Raw genomic sequence first — 27,439 nt, forward strand, 5'->3', positions numbered from 1 at the left:
TCCTACACCTGGCCTCAGCTCTCACCAAGCTTTTCTCCAGACTACTGAAGAATGCACGAATGCAGCCTTCCTGCTCATTCTTCAGTGCTGCCGATAGGTTGTCTGTCCTAGAGGAGGAACGGTGGCATCCTATCCAGAAATGTTGATCTAGTGAGGTGGTTCTACCAGGAACTTTGGGCCTAAAATATTCTCAGTGTCCACAGACATGAAAAATCAAAGCTCTTAATATAGGTTTTAGCTCTTATGTAGGTTTTAGCTTGAGTCAGAACAGAACAGGGCATTTTCCTTTCTCTTTTTATTTTATTATTTTATTTATTTTATTTTATTTTATTTATTTTATTTTATTTTATTTTATTTTATTTTATTTTATTTTATTTTATTTTATTTTTATTTTATCTTATATTTTTATTTAGTGATCTGCTTCAGGGCTTGCCAGCCATTGCTTTGCTCAAGGTGCTGACAAGTTCATGTTCTCTCCTGGCTTCCTTGGACTTTTGGAAGATCTCTTATCTAAAAGGACTTATATCTGTGCTGAAGTCCTAGTCCTGTATTCTTTGATCCACTACTGTGTTATGTGAACCTCCTGTGACTTTTTTTTTCTGTTCTTGGCTTTCGGATCCTGGCATTGTCTTAAGATAGCTCCTGTAGTTCAAACTGCACCAAAACAGTGAGGTTTATGGAGCAGAAAGACTGTAATACACAACACTGTTACTGCAATGCAAAACACTCCTGGTGAAATATAGTCTTTATGTAGTGGAGAGGTTGTCCTAGGTATTGCAGAGAACAGCTTGTTCCTTTATGAAACTTGACTTGTACTTGTTTTAAAAACAAAACCAAAAGCTAACTAAAAGTAAATGTTCCTCTCAGTAAGTTTATCTCCCTCTGGTAGTCAAAATGAAACTGGTGATCCAATGATAGTGTGTGCAATTGGGCTTATTTTTAAAACTTCCTTCTTGAATGGATTCCAAAGAAGTGTTCTTATCTTTGTAACTCAGGGAGGCACAGCCAGCATAGAACAGACACTGCTAAACTTGATAAACCTTCTTTGAACTTTTACTCATCTTGACACTTGAACTTTGAATATCATATCACTGGTGTAAATATATGTGTATCAAAAGATGGGATTGACTTTTTTTAGGGAGGGTTGTGGGGTTTTTTACTTTATTTTATTTTATTTTATTTTATTTTATTTTATTTTATTTTATTTTATTTTATTTTATTTTATTTTATTTTATTTTATTTTATTTTATTTTATTTTATTTTATTTTAAATAGGTATTCGACTAACTTGTGCTTCGTGAAATTTTTTTTATTTAATATTAAAGTTTTGTTTGAAATTCTCTTGAATGTAGCCAAACTGATGAACCTCTCTGATTGCTTGTTCAGTTTTTAGTATCTTCTCTCTTCTGTGTCCCTAGATATGATTCTAGAGGCACAAGCAGGATTTTGAGGTTCCTGTTTTATGTCCAAGTAATTTCTGTAAGTAGAAAAGTAAATGTCTGACTGGCAGCTTCTTCAACAGGAAATGTATGTAGCCTTTTTGATTTGTCTGACCATTACTGAAAGAGTCAAGGTTGCTGATTACTTGGAAAGAGCAGTGAAGTACAATAACCATGATTTCATAGAGTCATAGAATGACTTGGGTTTGAAGTGACCTTAAAGCCCACCTAACCCCAGCCTCCTGCCATAGGCAGGGCTGCCACCTAGCAGCTCAGTCTGCCCAGGGCCCCATCCAACCTGGCCTTGAATGCCTCCAGGGATGGGGCACCCACAGCTTTCATTGCTTCTGCTTTCATAATGGTTTAATGCTTTAATGAATGGCTGAGTAGCTGTAGAATTCTGCCCTTTCTGATGATGAAGTTGTGTGGTTCTATTTTTTATCATGCTTATTGTGTAGATTTTTCAGTTTTTATAACAATACTTGTTGATAGTTAGCTAGCCTTCATGCAAACAATCACCTTTGGTGTGGAGTAGCTTCCCCTCACCTCCCACACATATTGTGTACTGGTCACCCTTGTAACTAATTAGGTACAAAATCACATCTTCTCAGTTCCCTCAAACCTGGTAAACTTTAGACGGCTTGTTCGCTTCTGATTAAATAGAATGAACTGCAGAACTTCTGTCTGCAATAAATATTTCCTTGTTGTTTGAGTGGTTAAAATAAGTCACAGGTGATTCTGTGGGTGTTAAAGGATGTGACACAATGTTTGTGGATCTGCCTTTCTTCCTGCATCTGTCTTGGATACTTTTTTTTCCCCAGCTGAATCTGTATGTGACGTATTCAAAAACAAAGTGCAGATGTTTTATAATGTGTCACTTTTGCATTTGGCTTGCACACCTTTACATTCTTCTTCCTTTATCACCTGTTTGCGAGGTTCCTGGTAAGCTCCCAGAAATATCACAGAAATGATATGTTCATCCTTTACATCACTTCTGATATCAGTGTCATGTTTTACAGACATATTTTTACTTAAAAAAACAAACCAAACCCAAACCCTCCCAAACCAGAACAGCGGTCAGACTTCAGTTAGAAGCACACTGTAGTGTGGGAAAAACAGTTGCTTTCTCTTGGGTTACTTTTGACCAGATATAGCCCTATTCAGACCTAAAATACTTGAAAATATATAAATCACCAGTGCTTCTCAAAAAATACCGAGATAGCATTGCTGAGAGCCTTATGCATGAGTAATCTTAAAATACTTAGAGAAGTTTCGTATAGGCTGTCTGCCCAGGAGTGTCATGCGTTGCCCAGTAAAAATAGATCTGTTGTGATATAGTAGCAGTTTAGAAGTAGTCTCCTTTGGATTGGGATGTGCAGAACTAAATTCAGAGCTGTACATGGGGGACTGGCAACTCTTTAAGTAGGATGTGAGCAGGAAAAAAGGAACTTTGGTAGCATTTTTGGAATAGTTGTATTGATGCTGAACCTGGGAAATAGCAAGAAGAATTTTCAATTCCTAAGAACCCTGGAAATTCACTGTCTGCTTCATGGAATTTTTCCATACAAGGTCTGTGTTTGAACTCCCTGGTTGCATTTTTCTAATACGCTTTTAGAACAGCTAACTCTTTAAACTTGGCATAGAGAGACAGCTGCAGTCCTAAAATGATCCTTGGCACTTTACTGCTTTCCCCAGCTGGCAAGTTTTCCTGTTGTTTTCCTTTTCCCTTTTATGTAAGTCAGTTGATGATATTTGTTTGTTCTGTAATGGGGAAGCAGTTTCCTCCATCTGATATTAGAACAAAGTCTGATTTTTATTTTCATTTCTGGTTTGCTTTTTTCTCATGCAGCTACTTATAAATACCATGTGTGCCATCCAGAACTGTGTGCTCATTTTTCTTGGTTTGTATTCCTTGCTTTAAAATGTCTGCACAACCTCCAGTAATTAATGATTGTTTCCTCTTTGTCCCTTCATAGCCAGTGGCATTATTAATGCTGTAGTTACCCACATCTGTACAGAGAATGAAGGAATAAATTGAGGACAGAGAAATTCTCTATGAAACCAAAGAACTGGAACTTAGATCTCTAAAAGCATTTCAGTAGCTTACCAACAGGCTTTTCTCTTTTGTCACGGAGTTTTGTCATTTTAAGTTCTCCATGCAGGTTATAACATAGTTATTCTTTCATTAATTCCTATTTGGATAGCAGTGTTTCTCACTATGTTGTTGTTTTTTTCTACTTCGCTTGCTTGGTTCAAAGCGTCTCTAAAGCAAAATGACAATTGTTTTAAAGTTGTTTGTGCTGTTAAAAATGAGAAGGACAGAGTGGTGTAGTGAACTTCTTTGAAAAGAATTATCATGGCCTGTCTCAGAGAATGTGAACCTACTTGCGTGAACGAAAGGATGTATTAAAACAACTTCTACATCTTTTCTGTGTTATGGTCTCTGTCTTCTGTAATCTCCTGTTTAAGCTCAATCTCTGTTGTCCCAGATTAGTCCTAGAAGTTATTTATCCCTACCCCAAATAAACTATTTAAAAATATTTAGAGATAAGCAAAAATTCCAGGAAATTTGCTTGTGACTTTAGCTAAGGTCCAAGGTTGTGTTGCATATCATCCATGCAAAATGCCCTCGGACTTATTTTCTATGAATAATGATAAAGTGATATTATTTAGGCTTTCCTGCTTCCTCTGTTCCCCACCCCTTCCACCACTGAATAGAAGCCAAAGACCCCAAACAAAATGTCAGTTTGACATTTAGTGAGTCCTTCTTTATTTTCCTTCATACAAATAGTTGTTCAATGCCTTTCTATCAAAAAAATGTAAAAATCCTTGTTCTTCTATGAGGTTACTGAGTACTAAAACTCCTCAAAGGATTCTTTGAGGGGAAAAAACAAAACAATTTTACCAAATTGTTCTCATCTCTTTCTTGTTTGTTTTCTTTTTGTCATATACATGGGCACTTCAGAAAAGGTTTAAAACACTTCAGGCTCATCAGATGAAGAAAAATAATGAGTAACTGTTACAGCTGGTGTTGTTGTGATACTTAAAATTATACTCAAACAATTTGCTCAGTGTTTAATTGTCACATTTGAGCTTGTAGGAGGAGCCACTTGATCCTGCTGTGCTTACATTTCTTGGAATCTTGCTCTTTGGGTAGGAAAGGTGTGGTAAAATGGGATTATTTTGACTTCCAATGTAATTTTAGTTACTGGAGCACACTGTTCAATTGATAGGCCAGTCAATTTATATGTATTGCCTAGAAGACAGGAAAAGAGTAATTCCTTATTCTTGGGTTAATTCTGGAGTTGACACTGTTTCATATTTATAATGGTTAATTACCTGGACAGTGGGAAGGAGGGCATGCTCAGCAAGTTTGTAGATGATGCTGAATGGAGGCAGGGGATTTGGTAAGGGTAGGGTAGAGGTGATATTCAGAAGGACCTTGTCAAGTTGGATAAGTGGATTGACTGAAAACTCCTGCTGTTCATCATGGGCAAATCAGAATTATCTGAGCTACAACATCTCTGGGCAATAGTACAAGTTGGTGTTTGGAGAGCAGCAGTGCAGAAAATTATATGGGGAGCTGGTGAATAATTTGTATGAGTAAGCAGTGTGCCCTCATGGTGAAGTGGAACCAACTGCAGCAGGTTTAGGAAAGTGATTGTTTCAGTGACAGTTCTGAAGGTGTAAAATTGTCAAACCATGTGTCAAGACATACAGAGAAGATGAATTAAATCCTTGGAAAATGCAAAGCTGACCCTTTTTGAAAAAAAATATTTTTAAAGGCATGAAAGAACATTGTGCTCTTCTAGGCTGCAGTATTTCTTACATAGGCATCCGATTTCACTGTCGTGTTACGGATATCCTAAGACATAAAAAGACTAGGAAGCAGTAAGAGTTGAAAGAGTAAGAAAAATAAGCAACAATGTTTGCACTCTTAATATAGTGAGCCATCATTGTGGGTGCATATGGCTTGGCAAGAGGCAGGGCATTTGTTCAGAATTTTTCTTGGCCCTTGCTACATGAAATAGTTGTCTTGTATGATACAGTTGATTCATATAATTTACCATTCAGGAGGATGCAAAGAGAATGTGCAAGTGTAAGGGTGGCCAGATGGTGGCAACCTGGTGTGACTTGAACATGATAAATACCGTCTAGAGCCTGTCTTGCTTACAAGCTTAAAAACAAAGAAACACAGTCACCTCACCACCCTAAACCAAAGCAATATGAGGGGATTGAGTGTACCCTCAGTAAGTCTGTGCATGACACTAAGGTGGGAAGAAGTGTTGAGGGTAGGAAGGCTCTACAGAGGGATTGGTATAGCCTAGATTGATGGGTGAGGCCAGTTGTTTGAGGTTCAGCAAGACCAAATGCCAGATCCTGTAATCTGGCCACAACTGCCCCATACAACTCAAGGTTTGAGGCAGACTGTCTGGAAAGCTGCATGGTGGAAAAGGGTCTGAGGGTTTAGGTTGTTTGCAAGGCAACAGAATCTAAAAAGGATTATTCATTTATCTTGTTTGCTTATTCAAATTAAAAAAAAAAAAGAGTTTGAGTACAATCAAACCTGGCTATTGTTTTCCCCCTGGGTATGCTGGAAATGAAAGAGAATGTAGTGTTAACTTGGAAAAATACCTCTGTAAAGTCATAACATTTTTGCTTATTTTGATTTAGCGGTAGGTAGTCTTCCTAAAATACAGTTCCTTGGCACACTAGTTTCAATATTCAGCAAAGATGTATGCTGTTGAAGGGGGAAGGGAAAATAGTGAGAATGTTTACCGTTATGTACTGTACTTACGCAGGCTTCCTGTGTATCCTGAGATTGCTTCTCAGATCTTTCTGCTCACAGCTCTAAACAACATAATTCCTTGAATCTCCAGAGACAGCTGTGGAAGACAGTATGGCTTCTTGTGGTTTACAGTGTCCTCAGAGTGTAAATACTTATAACTGGAACCTTTTCTGGCTTTAGCATTTCCTGAATTCTTGATGACAACAAAATGGTTGAATTTTCCTTTTTAAAACAAAATACTGAGCAATCTCTCCCTCTAGTCAGCAAGCAGCAGAGATGTTTCTGACTCTAGCTGCTGCTTTATTGGAAGATGGCAGACATGTAGAATGCATTTACGTGCAGAGGACAGTGTCCTCCACTGCTTCTAAATTGCATGGTGTCAAATGGAGGATTAACATCCTATTTCAGCATTGCCTTTGGTAAACCCCAAATGTAGATGCCTCTGGTCTGATGACAGAGTGTCTTAAATTTGGATGTGCTGAATGTCCTCCAAATTGAGGAGCGGATGCATTTTGGAGATAATTTGTTTTCAATCACATAGTACTGAATTAAAAATCTAGTCTGGAGTGCCCTGTCGGTTCTGCAGCTTTCAGGTATAAATGTCACAACTTATTAAAGTCTCTGCTTGTTACAGCAGATCGACTGATTAATAACTCAATCTGAAACCTGTTGCACAAGAGATTTCTCCATACTGTATCTCATTATATTATGACAGTATATTAAAAAAGATGCTGGCTGAAGCAGTAGAAATATGAAAAGATAAAAAAATCACTCTTGGGGTGTAGCCTTAATTATTATTTCTTATTTAAAGTTACATTAAGCCTTTTATAAAATAATAAATGTTAAAATAAATGGCACTATAGTGTATGATGTAATGGTGTTGTATTCTAGGTAATTGTGGTTCAGATGAATACATGCTCTCTGTAGACTGTCAGATGCAGTCATTCATTTGTTGATGATAGCAGTTGTTCCTAATAGTGCTGAAATCAGGTGTAGTCTTGCAAAATTTTTACTGTGATCTCAGTGGATTCAGTTTCATTCAGAAACCATTTCTTCCAATAATCTGAAATTGCAGGAAGAAATAGAAAGTAAGAATTCAGTGTCTGCTATTGAAGTGACAGGAGGTTGCTAGAAATAATGTGACCAAAAAGGTGGTTAAGATTTAGCTGCACTATAAAGGCGGCGGCTCTTCCCCCTGGAGTGGCCCCAGGCATGCACCCATTTCTCAGCAACAACCAAAGCGTCAGTGTGCTATTAGCGCTGTGTCTACTGAAACCAGGGCACAGGGTGGGCAGTGCTCTGCAGTGCTGATTCAAGTGGTGGTAAATAACTGTATGGATTTTGATACACTGGCTGAAAACAGTGCTCTGAACAGCAACGAATATGCAGCCATGCCTTCCATTTTGATAAAGGAGTTTGAGAATAAGTTTCAGGAGTGCCAGAAAAATCAGTCTATGTTTGCAACACCATTATCAGTGGATGTACGGACATTACATGCAAACTTTCAAATGGAATATATGGAGTTGCAGTTCAACTCAAAAATCTGATCATATTTCTCTTGTAGACTTTTATAAGACCTCTTACCAGAGGAAAAATATCCTTTGCTTCACAACCACACCTTATTCACGTCACATTTATTTGTCAGTATGCCCATTTGTGAACAGTTTTCAGGGATGAAGTACAGGAAGAGTAAATTTTCAAGCAAAAGCTTAGCTGAACACCTTGAGAACTCACTAAGAATGGCAAGCACTGCCATAGAACCAGACTGATTTGGTAGTGTCACAAGAACAAGGTCAAATATCCCACTAGTTCATTGTTTTTGTTTTTTCCTTTTTTGAACGTGTTAAGAAAAATATTAAAATTTAAAATATTTTGTTACTTATGTATTAGTGATACCACATATTTTACAAGGACTGCTCTGAAAGTAATGCCTCCTGTTTTATTATGCTGGCCCATTATCGTAGAGGCAACTGTTGGTGGTACGCAAGTAGAGGCTGAACCTTCCCACCAACATTCCATTACACGTTGCCATACGACAGATGGCAGCAGAGGGGCAGTCTGACAGGATAATATCTGACATCCACAGCCTCCTTGGGCAACCTGTTCCAGATCGTCACCACCCTCTGTGTGAAAAACTTCCTCCTAATATCTAACCTAAATCGCCCCTGTCTCAGTTTAAAACCATTCCCTCTTGTCCTGTCACTACCCACCCTACCAGCCCAGGTAGTAGTTTGATTTGTTATTAGCATCAGGTGGCTCCTAAGATTTCATCCATTCATGTGTTTCTATAGCTGTCTTTATTGCAGATGATTAAATGACAATTTTCTGAAATCCAAATTTTCCCACGTCATAGAGCAATGGTGCAGTAGATGCATGCTCAGCATTTTGTTTGAGCTGATAGTGCTTCCTGCTTTCAAAAATCTGTTTGAGGTGGGGGCACTCCAGTGGATGTTACTGGTGTCTCCCTACATCAGTCTTTCCTGAAATGCACTTCTTTGTGAGGCTCCATAGTGTATTTGAAGCAATTCCTTTTGCCTTTGTAAGTAACTATCTGGTTTTCTGCTTTGCCAGGTGATCGTTTCTTACTGTTGTGAAAGTCAAACAAGCGCTAAATAGTTTCTCAAAAAATAAAGCTTTAGGTTTGCACCTACTTCACTTTGACATCTTTTTATGATTTAAAACTTATCCCAATATGAGAGCTGAGAAACTGTTTCCTGTGGAATCTGTCACTTGCTGTGGTTTTTCTCCACTTCCTAGGAGCTGGTAATTCTAATATCGTTGAGAAATGATGATACTGCTGTTTTTCAAACAATTCCTTACTGCAGCTGATGCCTATGAGTTGTGCTTAGAAAGATTCACACATTGCAACTTCAAAGAAGAGTGTCTGAAAGAGGCAGTTAGTTGCACACAGTAGTTTGGATGACATCGCTCATACCTCATTTATTTTGGAATCTGGTGAAATAGACTTTTCTTGCTGTATGTAATGTACCTGAAAAGCACTGTTGAGTATTTAATGGACTTCTGAAGAAAGCATATGTAACAGATGGTGTGACAGGTGAGTGTATGGCTGTCTAGAGCACTTTATAAGGAGAACTGCTGGCATCATCTATCTAATTCTATAGAATTGTTCGTAATGGCTCATCCTGTAGCACAATGGAAAATGTCAAGTCTTTCATTCTGGTTGAAAATTGTCTAGTACAACTTTGGTAATGTAATAGTCAACACAGAAAAGAGCTAGAAGGTTTTGGCAGTCACTGCTTATGTATTTCTATGTTGAATTTTGTATGGCTTGAACATGTAAGCAGCAGAGAGCTTGGGCTTTCTGCTGATGCTGGCTCAGTACCAATGTAGCACAGATAAGAAGGTCAATAGAAAAAAACCACTAAATGCAAATGTTAAGATTGTTATGCTTGAGTTTTCTGGTATTGAAAGATATTAACTTACTCTAAGGCATTTTAACACTGTGAGTAGTGAGACTACAAGTGGCAGCAACTTGCAGAAATTCTTTTTATTCAGGTATTTCTAGTTCTTCACAAACTAAAACACAGAATTCCTTTTCACAATGAGAAAGTCATTCTTCACTGCCAGTGTTGCCTATCATTTTCCTAACAAATGAGGGCGCTTAAAAGCAACTCAAGATGTCATTAGATTGCAGCTTATATAAAGTGGGGTAAAACACAGCTATAGGGTTGCCCTTATTGGTGACTCTGAGTCAGATAATTCTTAACTTATAGGGATTTTATTACTTTTTTAAGAAACATTTGTTCTGACTTAAGTGCCCACTCACACAGTCTGTTGTTGGTATGTGTTGAAATATTTCTTGTTGCGTATTTCCTGAAATATATCAGTGGGTTATGAAATTCAGAACTTCTCTTTTTTTGTATATATGATGAGTTGATAATGCTTGTTTTATGACCAGTTTAAAGACTGCCTCATAGTTGGGTAGTTACTTGCATGAAAACTTTGGAATGTAAGGAGTTCTGCTCACAGCAATTATATACCAATGTAAGGCATGGGTGGCTGTAAGTAGACCTCTCTTTATGCCTGTTTTTCTCCTTTCTTTGTTTTTAGTACTTCATTGTTTTTGAAGTAAAATAATTAATTAATTTCACGTTTGTCTCTTTGAAATATTTTAAAATAAAGGTATACGTGGTTATTTCATCTTGTCCTGGAAATAATATGGATATCTCAAAGAATTGGTATACAGCAGGAGTCAAATTAAGTCTTTATTAGTCTGTGATTAAGCTTCTCTAAGTAGGAGTGCAATCTGTAACCTAGACTTTTTTTCCCCTGCTAATATCAACAAGGATGCTTGTTTCTTGCTGTCAGTGAGGAAGGAAAAGTCATTTATCAGTGTCTGAAAGCTTTGGAAACTAGGGCAGTTGTGCTGAATTGAGCTCTCATTGCATGGATGAGCAGCAGTGGAAGCAGAGCATGAGTGCACTGATCAAAGGCAGCTAGCACAGCAGTGAGAAGTAGAATCTTGTAACCTTCCTCTCAGCACACGATGGCTTTCTGTTTAAATTTGAGCCTGTTTTCTGACGCTTTTATGGTTTCCCCTTCTTATTTTCCCATTGCATGTAGCTTGAGAATAGTTGTTAGGCTATGGGCGGGAGTGGGAAGTGTGTGCTCCTACAGCCCACCCACAACATTAGGTAGCAGTGCATCACCAGATAGGCTCTTCTCTCAACAGCAAAATTTTCTACCAGTGTGCCTATGTTCCATCAATTTAAAATGTAAATATAGGCAGACTGGATGAAGAGTATTCTACTGTAGAGTTTATACATAAATGTTTATCTATACATATGTATATAAAAATACATGCACTGTGTTTACACTGTGTTCATCCCTGTCTCTACTGCACGGTCTTTTGACTCATGAGCTCATCAGTGCTTATAGCAAAGAGTAAAAACTTGGAACTAAAAACTTTTGTTTTCAAGTTTACGCTCTGTATCTCTTATGGGATCATCTGGAAGCCCCAGTAATGATCAAACTCCCAGTATTCATCAGGTTTGTCTATGTAGTCTGTGCCAAAACTTGCACTTATTTTGCAGCTGTGAGTTTGCTGCTCATCCTTTTGGGAAGGCAAAGACAGCATGGTTAGCTTTGAGCCATTTACATGCATTTGTAATAAAATTACAGAAATATTTGGGGTGTCTCCAATGTCAGACATGGCTGCTGCCAGCCTAAGAGGTACTGTGAAGTGGGACTGTTTAAAAATAGTTAATTTACTTGTGTGAAGTGGTATGGGATGTAGGTGGAATGGTTGGCATTCACTGGGTGGCCATGGCAGCTAGCAGTAAATGCTGCACTGCTGCTTTTCCTTCTGCTGGCAGTGGAGCCAATGCCAGAGGGCAGGGATGGGGCCTACTCCACCCCTGCCTAATTACGTACCAACAGAGAAGCTTCAGGTGAGGGGAAAGGAAGATGTTTTGTAAAACAAATCTGGTGCTTTGTCAGAGACCTGTTGTGGATTGCTCAGGGGAGTGTTTGTGTTGGATCTAACACGGGTGTTTCTAAATCTTAGAAGGCTGTGTCAGAGCTGTGCCTCGTGAGTCTGGAGAGGGACTTAAATTGAATCAATGTGTATTATATGAGTTGGTCTGTTAAATTCATTTTAAGCTTGTTTTCTGAGTTCTTTGCCACTAATAGGTTAACCACCTGTAACGGGCTAAAGTACAGTATACTGAAGTAATATTTAGTGCAGCTTGATCACCACCACCCCAGCCGTACCTCAGATTACCTCTGTGAACTTCTGGAGTTATAACAGTATTTTTTCTAACAAAGTTTAATGTTTAAAGAATTAGATTTGGTGAGGCTTTTCCAAGATGCAGTAGCCCAGAAGTCCTCCATTTCTAATCTGAGCCTCTCTGAAAGTCTTCAGTGAACCCTGAAGAGAGAGGAAAACCCCGTGACCATAGTTCCCACCCATGCACTACTTGGATGTCTGTTCTGCTTTCAGTGGGATCTTAGCTGGTAAATAAAGAGCAAGGGACAGAGTCCCTGGGGTCAGTCAGTCCCCTAGAGCTGCTGTTACTCCTATGTTGCTCAGAACTCTGTCCAAAGAGCCGCCTGTGATCTCTCTTGGAGCCTTGTATGTCTGAGCTTTGGCTGGCTCAGCTGTCAGATGCTGAATGTGTCAAACCAGAATTCTGCTGCTTTTCCATGGAAACGCTCTGTGCAATTGCAGAAATAATCAGGTACGTCTGGCGGTTGCTGTGCCCTATTGTTGGACGTTTCCAGACTCTACCTTGATGAACTGTTTTCAGCAAAAATCCAGCTCTTGTCATGTTTCTGTTGGTGTCACTGTTGATTCTGCTGTTGCAATATAAATCCCTTGGTGTTGGCTGTCCCGTTTCTCTCTGCCCATGCACAAAGACAGCTTCAGACCTCTTGCTTCTGGGTACCACTGATATAAGCTGTCTGTGATTTGTATGTGCTGGGCCTGAGTTGCTGTACTCCTCTCAGGGAGGCTGTGCAGTCTTCCCTAAAAACTCTCCTTTGTGGTACTTTCTACTGTTGATATGAAGTAATTCAGTTGTTTGTTTGTTTATTTGTTTTACAAAACAAATGTTATTAATGTAACTGTTTCTTTGTGCTCAGCAGTTTTCAAGGAAAAGGAATTCTGTTTGTGGGTCTTTGAAGCAGCAGTATTTTTTGGAGTTAGGTTTTATGTAATCTGCTTTCCACAATAATGGGTTATTAATCATACTTTGCTAACTCTGTAGATATGATTTGCAGTTGATTTTAAAGGAAAAAATACCAAACAGCATCCTTCCTTACGGGCATGACTAACTTGGAGATAATGCTGATACAGCTCAATGGTAAAGTTACCGTGAAGTACTTGGAAACTTAAGGAATTGCAGATTGTGGAATAAATGTTTCAGTTTGTTGGGCCTGTGCTCCCCTAAGGTCTTTTTGAGACACTGAAATCTTGACATTGCTCCTTCTGTAAGGAATTTAATTTCATAACTTGAAAGTTGTTCTGGAAGGGAACCTATGAAAGAAGGATCCCTTTCAGACTTGTGCAACAAATGCTTGTGAGTCACTAAGACAGCCTATCGTGAGCTCTGACCATGTTTCTTTGCTATCCTTTAATAATAGCTGCCAAAGATAAACATCCACATAAACAGTTGTTGTAACCTTTGAAGAATGATTTGCTGCAGAGACTGGAGGCAGTCCATGTAATTGAACTAGTAAGGAGATAGCTAGCCTGTCTTCCTACTGCAAACCTACTTTTATAAGCTGTAAGAGTTAGAAAGGGAAAGATTTATCACTCAGAGTGTTTACGTCACTTAATCAAACAGTAGCCTTAAGAACAATGGAAAAACAGTCACTTCCTTTTCTCTCACATCCAACTTGCATATCTCTGACCCTGTGGGACACAGTGTGAGAGAAGAAGAAACTCAGTAGTCTTAATGCTCATGTGGCTTTGAGGAACCATGTTCTGACTGAAAACCATGTGGGCTGAAAGCATTTGGGAAGTAAGGGGAGCACAGCCCATCCAAATGTGAGGGCTCCATTTGCTTTTTATCTGCAGAAGTGCTGCTGATGAGGTACTTGCTGCCAGCAGGGCTTATTTTATTGCTGTTTTGCTGCTGCAGTGTACAGTGTTATAGGACTGGAAGACCAGCTTTGTAGTATGAAGGGATCTAAAAGGACTGGGCTGGAAGCCTTATTGCTTCTATGGTGATCTCAAAAAATATTGAATCTTGGAAGTTTTTCTATTGTAGATAAATAAGAGGAAAAATTGTGTCAGCGCTTGCAATTGCTTACAGAATATTGTTAATACTCTTAAAATTTTAGACACCCTGTCTCCCTTAATTTGGACTTTCTCAATACCAGATGCTGTCAACATAAAATAAATTCATACACATTACACTGAAGCTGTTACTCATAGTGATAATATACCCGGCTGTCTTAATTATATCTTTTGCTAGAGAAATCTCTCTTCTTTTGAAACAGGCGTGAGAATTTAAAGTATCCTTATGCTTTTTAAAGCCACATGTCACATTCTGGTACAAATAATTCCTTTTTTCTTCTTTTTTTTTCCTTCTTTTCATTTTACTCCAGCAGCACAAATGTACTTGAGTCGTACATTTGTGTTCTCCTGTCTAGAGCTTTAATTACAATAATAAGCTCATCTTGAGGAGTTAAAAATGTTTTCTTTTCAGAAACTAGTGATACTGTAATAGAGCAGTCTGATGATCTATTGTAGTGATTTCTCTCCAGCACTAACTTACAGTTGATACAACTGCTAGAATTACAGGGATATTTCAGTACATCTCTGAGAGTAGGTATGAGAAATGAGCTAAAGTTCAAAACCACATGCATGTATGGCCTGTTATTGATTACCTGGATGCAGTGGTTGGCTTTGTTAATAAAGGTTTTAAATCTTGTGCGGTGGATGGGGACTAACTTCTGTTTGTTTTTCTCAGATTAACAATATACATTATTTTAAACTCAGGTGGTTGGTTTTAGATTAATAGATTTTTGGCAGTCATAAAAAAAATCTAATTCAAACAACGCGTGCTTCTAAAATCCAGTTCAAGTCTCCAACTTCAGTAAAATACCAAAGCTTTTGTCTATTAGATAGCAGCTAGGACTGGGAAAAGCTGAAGTACATAGTGCCATCATTATAAAAGAGCTCTGTTTTTGGTATTCCTTCCAATGCAACCAATTTAGGACACAGCGTGTTAACATGTTGCTTATTTTTCATTGCTAGATTCTGTCTAAAACCAGTTTATCCTTAAATAACTCTCTGGCTCATAGTGGGCCAAAGAACAAAAGAAGTGGCTATGTTGTCTTTCTCTCCTCCATCTCTCCTTATCAGCATGTTGGGTGTGCTGTTTTCCTCTCTTGATTTCAAGCAGTTCAAATTAAATATTTGTCAAATATGTGGAGGATGCTTTTTAAATGTTGCTCCACATAACTGACTGCTTTTGCCAAAACTTGTAGTGTATCCCATGGCCCCTTTTCGTCATGGCTGCTGCATGTAGTTTGTTAAAGCTGTGGAAAATCAGATTTAAGAATGAAGGAAATTAAGAGAGTGAAGTAGATTCGGACTGCTGTTGCCCTTCATTGCCATACAGTGGGTACAATTTGCACATGTAAAGCTACAGCTTGAGGATTTTTGTCACTGTAAGGAACAGGCCTTCTAATGTTAAAGTACTTTTACAATTAACTTATATTTCACTTAACTTATATATATAAAGTCTAGAAAGTTACTTTGTTGGAGGTCTCTTACGGAGGAAAACAGACTAAAACTGATCTGGAATCCCTGTAATTTTGAAGTCAATCTGCTTGCCAGCAATTGTAATGGTTACATTTAGTTGTGTTTTTTTTTCCCCCAGAAATGCGTGAATACATAAAATCTACGGCTATACAAAGCTCATTTTTTGAGCTGTGTTCTTTCCTTTTAAGAGAGAGAGCAACAAATGTTGATGTGTTCCATAGTGCTTAAGCACAGAAAAGTTTTTATTATTAACATTTGGCAAATTAAATAGGAAATCAGCTTTCTTCCTTACATTATTTTACCCTTGTGCTGGTGAATAGTTAAGTTTGGTGCCCGTGGGCGTTTCAGAAACTTTTGGAGATGTAAAAATGGCTGATTTAGAGGCAGACAGTGTGTAGAGAAGATTTTCTTCCTCATTTGACAATGTGAGACTAAATAAAAGCGACATACCCAACCCTGAGTACACACTGTTGTGCCAGGAGGGGGGTGGACAGAGCTTCTCACTGAGCACTTGGATGAAGATGAACGGTGCGAGGCAGAGTGATCCAATAGCCCTGGGGTGGGAGCTGGCAGAGCTGTGTTTTCCTCCACGCCTGCCACCAATGCTTGAAATCTTGTTTTGTGTAAGAAGTGCAGGTCCCTTCCTCAGGTCACGTCCTGCTTCGTTGCCAAGTGCTTTGTAGTTGCAGTCTCACACAGCTCATGGACACAGGACCTCACCCACAGGCAATGACAGCGCTCATCGGAGCGGCTCCCAGTGCTGATGTGCAAGCGATTTAATAGCAATGTGTGAGAAAGACTGAGCTGCACTTGCTGTGAAACAAAGCTCACTTGCTTGTGCATTGAGGTTGAGGGAAACTGAAAACTTAAGAGGGGAAGAAAATCACTGACCTCAGCCTGGGGTCACCTGGAGGAACAGATGAGCTTTTTTGTCACGATGGATTCCAGTGAAGGGTTTGTCATCCCTCTATAGGAACCTTCTATAGGAGCCATTACTGCACTGCAGGACCAGATACAAGGGCACCAAGGGTGAAGGAGGTAGGAAACCATTTTCCCTTCCTCAAAAGATCGATTCACATATAGGACTTTGAAGTCCAAATTTGGCTCAACTTTTAGTGAAGTTACCCACAGATTTCTGACACACTGTTAGTCATGTGCACTACATGGCTCCAAGAGTGAGGGAAACAAAAGTTAAATGCGTCAGCACATTTAGTCCATGAGCTACTGTGTTGTGTACTTCACATCCTGTGGTTAGCACTTTGAATGTACTAGGATGTGGTCCTGTGCAACTCATCATCTTACAAAGGCTTAATATATTCTTCCCTAGCTCTCCTTTTCCAGACAAGACCATTACTGGTTGCACTTTAGAACTCACTCCCTTCTCAGCCCCAGCTGAGGTCAGTGTGAATCTGGCTGTGCTGAGCTGGGGCACACCAGTGCTGGAGGTGCACAGTGGTGCAGGACCTGGACTAGTGAGAGCTTTGGTTTCAGCTCTGGCTTTGATGCCAAAAATCCCAAACCTTTTCCAGCCACACCCCCACCAGCAGCCTAGCTGTACAGCAGAGAAACAGCAGCTTCTGCCTGCTGAATCAGCAGCAGATGCAAGAGCAGATAAGCCTCAAAGGAGCTGAGACCAAAAGCAAGGAATTAGTCCATTCCCAGTGAATAAAGCCTGGACTGGGAGAAAATAATGGGATGCTCTTAGAGAGCAACTGCAGGGTCCAGGAGATAGAGAACAGGCAGCACATGTTCCATTAGTACTGAACTGAAACTCATTCAGAGAAAATAAACCTTCCTTTAGAAAATAATTTTGCCAGGGGGGAAAACTGCTCTCAGCTTATTTCTCTGAACCCTTCTGTGCTTTAAAAATACAAGAAAATTCTTGCTATCTCCACTTGCACCTTAGCATGTGTGTTACACCCCTTTTCCCCCACGCAGACGCAGGTAGAGGCAGTGTCAAGGTTAAACCTGGTGGAAAGCTTTGTTAAAGGTGCTCCCAGCCTGCTGGCGAAGGCACGGCACCTGCTAGGCATGCCCAGTGCGCGCCCGCAGCCGGCTCTCCCTTTGGGAAGGATTTGCAAGGCTGAAGCACAAAGAGCGCTTGTTGCCCAGTCTCCGGTAGTCTCCCAGTGCTCCCACTAGCTGGGGAGGACTGGTTACCATGGAGGCTGCCATCTGTTCGCTCCCCGCTGGAATGTGATTATCCGTGCTGGGTTGGGAACCGGCACGAGCAGGGGAGCGTGTGCTGGCTGCAATTATCTGCAATGGAGTGTGGTAATGGAAGGCTTGAATGAGCGAGCTGGAGCAGCACATAAAAGGATTTTACCAAAACTGTTAATGTTTTCTAGCCAAGAGGAGTGAATGCGGCTTTCTGTAAGGTCAGTGCTGAATTCGTAACGTGTGCAGGTGATTTTTAATGGGGCAATGTATTTATGATTTGAAGCTGGTAGCACCATGGCAATAATGCTTATTGTTAGGAGTGCAGCGAGGAGGAGGAGCGGTTGTGTTTTAAAGATTTCTCTTTTGGTTCAAGCAGTTTAATTTGGAGGTCGTTAAAGCAGTAAGTCAGAACAATCACTGGCCACTCTGACACAAATGGAGCAATTCATATCTCTTGTCTTTATGAAATGCTGTTCGCTGCCAAATCTGTTTGATTTACATGCCTTTTCACATTGATTGCTTTTTGTCTGAGCGATATATGTATATATATATTTATATACACATATATAAGCTATAAGTGCTTTGTTTCTCATACTGTACTGAATGGTGAGATGGGGGGTAGTGTTGAAACAGGGCTATCAATACAATGGATTTTTGGGGTGTTTCATTCAGTTTGTGCAGAGGAAGCAGTGTAAGGTAGGCAGAATGCAGTGTCAGTTTTTTCACTCTTCACTCCCACCCTCTGCCCTTGCTTCCAGCTCACAAACTGACCAAACATTCTGGAGTGGCATAATTATACAGAGACTTCGCACAAGTTTTCAGGATGCCCTGCAGATATTGTGTCTGTCTTGTTGGGAGGATGTCATGTCAAGGAAAAGAAATTGGAAGTATATGCTTGTAAGGCTTTTGTGTCCTCTAAAAGACATTTTTGCTATCCTCTAGGAGAAGGCATGTTATTATTATTTTCCATAAGAAATGCATGGTAAATATTTGTTTGCAGTTTAAATCATTGTCATAAGGGGCACTAAAACTCATTCCTTTGAGTCCAGTTGTAAGCCAAGTAGATAAAGATTTATACTGGCAGATATTCTTAGTCCTGTAGGGACTTTCCCTTTTCAAATAAAGCTCTTAGACTGCTTCCCTCTTGCCAGGACTGCCATTTTCATTTGGTACGGGGGAGAGTACTGCTAGAAGCTTTTAATTAAAGCTGTGTCAATTCCTAATTCTGCCCTCTGCTTTCATGCAAGTAAAATGTCAGTTCATTGGAGTCCAGGAGAAAAGTTACCGCTGTGGTTAATAAGTCGCTATTGCAACATAGTTGACTGTGATCAATTTTTAACCTCCAAGAGGTTTTTCAAGTCTTATTGCCTACCAAGAGTGTAGGGGGGAAGGGAGTGGTTATTTCTTTTAGTACTTACACTGTTGGTTGTATACCAGCTTTTTTTATGCTTCTTGTGCCTGAAGTCCTTTCAGATGTCATGTTACTCTTGCAAGTTGGTGGAACAGGGTGAGTCTTCTCAATGGAAGCTGCATTGCCTTTGTAATTCAAAATACTTCTTTTTAACCCCTTCTTTCTCCAGAATTTAAGCATTCTGTTGCTGCTGAAGTGGGTGATTTATGCAAATACAATGGGCTGCAGTGGACTTGTTCACACGTGCAGGTTGCATGTCTGTAATTGCATCATTAGAACGAGCACAGGAGGCAGGTTGGCTTTTGTGCTTGGAAGTAGATCAGACTTTCATCCTTCAAACACTGCTCTGAAGCCTGAAGGGTGTCAGGAGGGAAGGGTAACCACCCTGAGGTCATCCTGGAGCTGATGTGGAATGCCTTTCCGTTCACTGATCCGCTTCTAGCAAGGCAGCTGTTGCCAGCAGAATTCCCTTTCAATGGGGATGGGAAATACTGGCTCAGTGGCAAGTCTTTGCAGAAAGCAGCAATCATATTGACCTAAAGGTAATGTCTTGTGTGTCCTCCTGGAGGTGATTACTCCTCATTGCTATCTAATGTGCTGGGAAGCTTGTTTTTCTGCTGTCTTTGCTAAACCTGTTCCAAGGATAAGCAATGGGACTTTCCATTTGGTGTTCTCTAGTTCTGCTTATTATATTCTCTGATGAGCAGAGGCCTGAGAAAAATATTAATTTTTATTACTGTTATTTCCCTTTCTGAATGATCTCTATGTAGCTGTTGAATACACGCATTTTCTGCGAGTAAATTTTACTTTAGGTCACTGGGTCAGTCTTGATTTGCAGATATGGGATTTAAAGACTAGGCACTCTTTAATCCATTTTGAGCATCTGGCCTTTCATAGTAGGCATCCCATTTCCATCTATCAGAGCGACTGTTAAATGTCTGCTTGAAATTAATTATTTTTTAAAAGATTTATTTTAGACTTCGGTGGATTATTACGGTCAGCTCTGATATTTATGCTTAATGCAAATAAATGAGGGTCAGTGCAATCTGCTACATGATCTCTTGAAGGAGATTTGTTCTGAAACACTGGCTTTGTGGGCCAGCAGACATTGTACTCAGCAGTGGGATTTTTTCTTAGGATGGAAAACTCAATTTTGATACACTGTCTTAGAAAAAAGGCACTCTGAATGAACTCCCCGCTAGTTAGTGCCTAGAAATACAGCCTAGTACACAGTCGGTTTTTCATAATCTTGTTTATAATACATATATATATACACACACACTGAGCTCTTAGTGAGATTTGCAACTAAATGGTGAAATCCTGAGTCAATATACAGGAGGCTGGCTTGCATATAAACGATCACAATTGTTCTCTTCAAACAGACAAGTCTTTCTGCTTTTCATTCGACGCATGACTGTGGAATGCTGTTTGACATGACTTGCCTTTATTTATACATTGTCTTCAGGCTGCTACTTTGCAGAGTTTTTAAACACACTCAGTTTTTGATTCACATTCTCTCCTGCCATTTGCTGGTGTATTGTGAACATTAAAATAAACATGCTGAGGGTCTGTACTGTTTCCTGATGGTAACATGGCTATTTGGAGGTTAAAGCCTGCAGCTCCCTCTGAAGAGTTTGCGGTTTTGGGAAGTCTTGGTGCCTGTTTACAAACTGTTCCTTTTGCAACTCACAAGGAATAATGGAGTCGTCGAGATGCTGGATGTGGGAGGACAAAGCTGCTGACACAGCACTGCTGCTGTTGGTCTGTCTGCAAGACCTCACGTCTCCTATGCCTTGTATGGGTGGGGATAAAAAGCAGGCATTAACACTTCTTGGATGATACTAGGAGTACTTAAACCAGATTTTTGAAAACGTGAAATTCGTTTGAAATATCATGAATCCATGAAATCGGTTCTAAAGCGGATCTTCTTACTAAACCACTGCAGTGAGGTATTCGTGCATGACTAAGTGTAAGAGACTGGCAATGCATGGAGTCATGACACACCTAGGAATCGTGGCAGGTTTTTTTTAGTCTATTCCAAAGGGGGGCTGGAATGATTTCAGCAAACATTCCTTTCAGTTAATCATTGCTCAGACTTCACAGTTAGGAGGACGGAGGAGGCACATAACTGCAAGCCAACTAAGAAATGTTTTGAAGAGACATTATTTCAGAGGTGTTTGGTTCATCCAGTTGCTTTTACTGTACATAACAATTAGGTGCTGATTTTAAATACAAAAGTACTACTTGTTCTGATAAAAATGTGAGAATTGTTTACTTTGTAATGAATAACCGAGCAGAGCAAATACTTGAGTACATTTGGAAAAGTGGAGCTCAGAAATGGATAGTCACTGACAACCATGTGATTTAGTTCTCATTTAGCTGTTCAATGGAATTCTTTTCCAGTACATAGATAATTACAGATTGTTACAGTCTATTGAAAACAAACAAACTTTAAACTGCAGCAAGTGGCCAAAAGCCAGTGCTAAACTGTGCTTCAGAAACTGAGCAAGAAAGATCAAAATCATTGTCTGTGCCGTGAGAGTCCTGTTATCAAAGCATTGAAGCAGGTGGTTGAGAATTGGATTCTACCTATCAACCCAGAGCCAGCAGCCATGGCCAATCCTCAGTGCTTCAGAGGACACGTAATGGAGAGCAGACACACAGGGAAGAGAAATCTGGTCCTGACAGTTGGCTGGTGGGAATGCTATTCCAGCTGTTCATCTTTAGAGTTTAAAAACCGCAGTTTTTAATGCTTGTTCTTGACTATCTGCAGTCTTCTGTTAGCTTGTATATCCTTTGGATTATACTTTGCTATTGTGGCTTCCTCATTTACCTTCATGAAGTTCATAAAGATGTGCTATTCATCGTCATTCCATTTACACTTACTCTTTGGGAAAACTAGAAGTCCACATTCATACCCAATTAAGTAGGAGCTGTGATAACAGCTCCGTGTTTCTGGTATATTTTTGGTAGCTGAGGTTAAAAATATGTACTATTTGAGCCTTCTCAGCTGATGAACTCTGCCTAAATGGGGGACTGTTGCTTCAGAAGTCTTGAATTCCATTCTTTTTTTGTAGTCAAAAGTTTTGTTTTGCAGGCACCGAGCTGTGTCACAGGCAGCATGTTGTATTCCCTGGAGTGCTGTGTGGTAGAAGGAAGATTAGCCCAATAATTTAGAGTAACGGTTTGATTTTGTACTTAGTTATTCCTGCAGGGTAAGACTCACACTTTCCTTACTGGTGTCTCCTCTGTCCCAGCATGACTTTCTTCCTGCCACATTCTGCTACCAATTCCTACATGAATTAACATTTTTGTCTTCCCCTTCTTAAGGAGGTCACTGCTAAGGAAAATGAGTGAAAGCATGAAGTGACTTTTCATTAGTTCAAAATAGTTTATTGTGGATTTCCATATAATGCTTTCAGTAGTTACACTGAGACTGATATCTGTGATCTAGAAGATGCTGTCTTTACTTGCATTCAACATGGTTGAGTATTGAACAGCTGTTGTTAAGCTTGCCAAAATATTACAAGTTCATAGTTTATATAACTGCATCTTTCCTTGCCACTTTTCTTTTTGAGAGTTCTCTGGCAGCTCTGTGTGCCAAGTCAGCTTCCATGACTAATTTTGATGTGGATTCTCTTCAGTAGCTCTTGTTCTTGCCATTGCTTGGAGCCCTATTTTGCTGTTATGACTTGGACACCCACTGTAAAGCAACTGGCAAGATTTCTTGTCCTTTGACTTGTCAAGATTTCCATGTGTGAGTCAGTTTTAATTGTGGAAGCTGCTAAGAAATCTTAAAAATAGCTGCTCTAAGTCGAAACCAAATGGAAAGCTTAGTGGTGGAATTAAAACTTTATCTGAAACTGAAAACACAACACAACCTAATCTGATGAAATATTCAGAGGTAAGTGTGTGAACGCTATTTGCACTCAGTGAAGTCAGCAGTGCTGCACTGCTCTGTCTGCTAGCGTTGTGTTATTTTTGGTACATGCTCTTCAGAAAAAACTCATCCAGTGTGCTGTAGGTAAAGCGCAGGTTTTTACTTGTTTTACTGTTTGTTCTGCATGCTGTGGCCTTGCTGCTGGCATAAGAGTATGATTGCTACTTTCTCGTGTTCTTTACATATGCGTTAATTATAAAATATTGCCTTTGTAAACAGTTGCCTTTAATTTCAAGACCTGCCTTGTTGCTGATGTTAGCCTGGTATATATATATATATATATATATATATATATATATATATATATATATATATATACATACACCATATATATCAGCAACATATATAGGTGTGTATATATATATATATATATATGCATATATATATATATATACCTATTTTCTTTCTGTTAAAAGATTCTGAAAATTGTGGAATGTTTTTTGCTTGTTGTTTAACACAGAAATAGAACGTGAGTTGCTGGCTGAGAGGGTTTTTTATGTTGTTTTTTTTTTTTTGCATATGCATGTGTGTTCTGTGTAAAATCTTCAGCATGAGTGAACGATCTGCAAAGCTAATAGAAATGCGATATGACTGCAGTTTCACGTTCGACATTTGCAGGGAAAAACATCGCATGGGACACAGTCATTAATGGGAAGGATATCCACTCAATCCAGTGTGATCTACTTACAGTTATTTGATACTGGAGACTATTAATCATGTTTTGATTTATTAGGATTTTCTTTGTGGATCACTGAGCGCTGTTTTAATCCATGTTTGTCACAAAATTGGGTGAAATTTAAGATCCGTTTCCATAAGAAAAGCAGCAATGACTTTTTACTGTGCATGTTTTATAGCTGGCATTTTTTCTGATTCTGGGGTTGTGGGTTTTCTTTTAAAATTCATACACAGCAGCGAAAGAACTGTGAGAAAAAGCTTATTGATTGCTTTCATGTTAAAATAGATGATGAAAAGCTATTAGAGGCTGAGCTGATGAGGTTTGGGGTGTGGGTAGTGATAATTTAAAGGAAATCATAGTTTCATTAGTACTGATGCAGGCTGTGTTTAACTGTCAGAGTAACTTCACTATGTAAAATGTACAGTCATGACTGTCACTGATCTTGCACCCATATTGTATCAAAAACTGAAATCAACTTCTAAATTATGTCATTTTTCACTACTTTCTGTTATCATCACCTTCATTTTCTGAAATAATTTTGTTTGGGAAATCCCTCTTGGTCATTTTCCTTTGGACGCTTAAATTTAGCAAGGCTAGATCATAGAATCATAGAATCGTCTGAGTTGGAAGGGACCCTTAAAGGCCATCTGGTCCAACTCCTCTGTGATGAACGGGGACACCCACAGGTAGATCAGGTTGCTCAGAGCCCTGTCCAGTCCGACCTTGAGTGTCTGCAGGGATGGGGCATCCACTGTGTCTGTGGGCAGCCTGTGCCAGTGCTTCACCACCCCAACTGTAAAAACCTTCCTTATATCCAAACTAAATTTCTTCCCTTCTTCTCTTCTTCACTTTTAGTTCGAAGCTATGGACTGGAATAAATAAATAAATGAGTAATATGTGCTAATGTCAGAAGCTAATAAGACCTAAAAGGACTGTGAAGAAGGTCCCAGTTTGCTGACTATCCCATAAGTACTAGATCAGGATGTTTAAAGCAAAAGGAAATAGTCATTATAGTGGAAAATTTTAGTCCCAATATGTTCTTAGAAGCTGATGTGTTCTGAAGAAAGTTGCCCTGATGCCTCATAGAATGTGATGGGCATCTTGGAAAAGGGTGGAAGGGAAAGGACAGTAGTATTGTGCTACCAAGTTTCTCTTCTCCAGAAAGCACAGACAGAGTTGAGGTTAAACATGTTGGAAACACCTATACCACCAAATATTCTGTGCAAGAAATACAAGTGGGATTTGAGAAGAGGCCAAACAAATTCATGGTGAATATGCCTGTCAGCATCTGTAGAATACAGTATGAATGCATCCACTGACTCCAATCCCCAGACAACGGATGCTGGAAGCCATGGGGATTGAGGGAAGAATCATTATGAGCTTCTGCTGTAGGTTACCCAAATATTTGCTACCTGTTCTTTTCAGATATAGGATATTAGATTGAATGAATTTTTAATATATTTCTTTTCTTGACTACAGTTAGTAGCTTATATGTGCTTATCTACTCTGGAAATGTACTGATGTCTTCCACTGTGCTGCTTATCATGAATCTTTCATGCTGTTTTTCTGTTAACCCCAAGTAAAAATAATTTCTACTTAAATATTTACTGTCTGACACTGCCCAAACTTACTTTTTGTTAATATTTCTGTATAGAAGCGGAATCACTCTCACTGCATGCTGGTCTGTTTTGCTGCTGAATCTTTGGGTTTTTAACATGGCAGGGATAGTTTTAAGGTTGAGGATGTAGCCTATCACTTAATGGCTAAATGTAGAAAAAAGTCTGTGTGATTATTTTTCTAGTTTGGATTGTTTTGTTTGGTTTGGATTTTTTGTTGTTGTTGTTTTGCTTTCTTTGTTTGTTTTCTTAGTTTATTGTGGTTATCCCCCCTTGTAAAACAAGCATGTTCTTTTCTATGTGTAACGTGTGACCAAAAGCTAAATTAACCAGAAAAGGAGAGTCTGTGTTCTTCAGCTGTTTTGCAAAGTTGTTAAATGAGCAATATGTTGAATCTGCAGGTGAAGAAAGGCAGGTGGCACAGTGCTACTGGGATAGGGCCCAAACATCTCCCTCCCTTCTCCTTTTTTGGCCCTCTGTAAAGGAAATGTGTGGCTTACTGTGATAGCAGCTACCATGTTGTTCTCATCTGATGAACACCAGCCTGGCAGCGCTGGGCTCTGGTAACTTAGGCCTCCATCCTGTCTGGAAGCAGTGATAAGTGGCCTCCTTGAAGGTAGTGGAGTCACTGGGGATAAGGCAGCACCTGCAGTGCAGGCAGGAGGGCTGGAGAAGTGGTTTTCTCCTGGGGAAGGCACGGGGGAGATAAAGCATGAATACAGCATAAGGAAAGGCAGAACTGCCAGGCCACAGGGTCTCCACTTGGTATTTATTTGTTCACTGTGTGACAGTGTAACAGAAAGGATAGCACTGTAGTCACTTCCTCTTCCCTAAATTGCAACATGAGACTTTTCTCTCAATTTTGTAGAAACCAGCCAGATTAAAAATATTAAGAACAGGAAGTACAGGAAATAGAAAACTGTTGAAATGTTTTTATTTTTATTTTTCCTGGGCAATCAAACTCAGTTAACTCAATAGAACTATGAGCATTTAATTATTTGTTTGGAGGGTGTCACGTTGCTTATATGCTTCAACTAAATTGCAGACACCGAGATTCGACAATGATAAATGCTGTGCAAACGTAGGACAAAAAGGTAGGCTTTTCCCTTAAGAACTTCTGTTACTTCTCCTTTGTGCTTTTGTGCAGCCACTGGTTTTCCCTTTGGGGCATATGTTACAGCTGAGTTGGAGGGAGGGAAAAAAGAATGGAAAAATACTGCTATTTGCTTTCTAATTGTGGCATGGCAACTACTCATCTCACCTTCCTTGGTGTTGCTTGTCTCAAACCCAAATCCTTGCACGTGAACCAGGAGAGCTGGGGTTGGAGGGAATCCGTTGGAATAGTATTTGTTCTCAGAACTGGAAGGGTAAATGCCATTATAATACGATTGTTTATGTTATGCTGCAGATCCAGGATCCCTCATAATGTTTCTCACCTGGTGGTGGATGAGTTATCCATTTATTTAAGGTCCTCATGTTGGTTTTTGTTATGCTAGTCCTGAATACTCATTTCTAAACTGCCTTCACACACAGCCTTCTGCTGACTGGACTTATTCTTGTCCATCCTACTCCTGGGTCACTTGTTTCTGTAGGTCATTTGCTGAATCTAGTGGTTTGTTCTCCATTTTTATTTTTTGGTGGTTACATGCAAAACCTGAGTTGCTGTACCACTGCTTCTTCCTTCCTCACATGCCTGGGTGGCAAAGCCTAAAGAATGTGGCTTAATGAGGCAAGTTACTAGGTTTGCTTGCTGGAAGGAATTTGTCCTCTCTCTCCCTTGCTCCTTCTGTTGACACTGATACTCATCTGGCCCTATAGGCCGGCTCAGCCTGCTAAGTTATCGGACCAATCCAAGGGAAAATTAATATGTTTCTGGCAGATTAGTGAGCTGAACTGGCTTTCAGCACTGCCAGAGAAGACTCTCAGCAAGGAGAGGAAGAGCAGTGTGTTCCTTCATCAATAGTAGCTTGACATAACCATCCTCTTGGACTGCACACTGATTATCTCGCCCTGCCTATCCTGAGGATATTGGGCAATCATGCATGAATTTCACCCTTTGTGTACCCATTCAAGGGTTCCTGTCAACTCTTCACAGCTACTGCATTCAGTCATCATTAACCTCTGCAGTCATGGGCTGTCCCCTACTGCTGCCCCCGGATGACATGTCAGAGCTG

At 39.6% G+C, this 27,439-nt stretch overlaps 1 protein-coding gene across 3 annotated transcripts in view; it reads left to right on the forward strand.

Annotated features, from left to right (window-relative positions):
* FGD4 (FYVE, RhoGEF and PH domain containing 4) overlaps positions 1-27,439 on the forward strand; it is a 107,906-nt gene that overhangs the window by 21,039 nt on the left and 59,428 nt on the right. Inside the window, exon 1 of one of the 3 annotated variants that reach the window (XM_015866302.3) lies at positions 17,397-17,840. The exons of the other annotated variants lie outside the window; for them this stretch is intronic. The gene's annotated coding sequence lies outside the window, so the exon portion shown is untranslated. Of the gene's footprint in view, positions 1-17,396; positions 17,841-27,439 lie in introns of those variants that run through there. 3 annotated transcript variants of the gene reach the window in all.

The sequence above is a fragment of the Coturnix japonica genome, chromosome 1 (genome assembly GCF_054131305.1).
Source record: "Coturnix japonica strain WE chromosome 1, WE-NBRP24, whole genome shotgun sequence".
Classification (NCBI taxonomy): domain Eukaryota; kingdom Metazoa; phylum Chordata; class Aves; order Galliformes; family Phasianidae; genus Coturnix; species Coturnix japonica.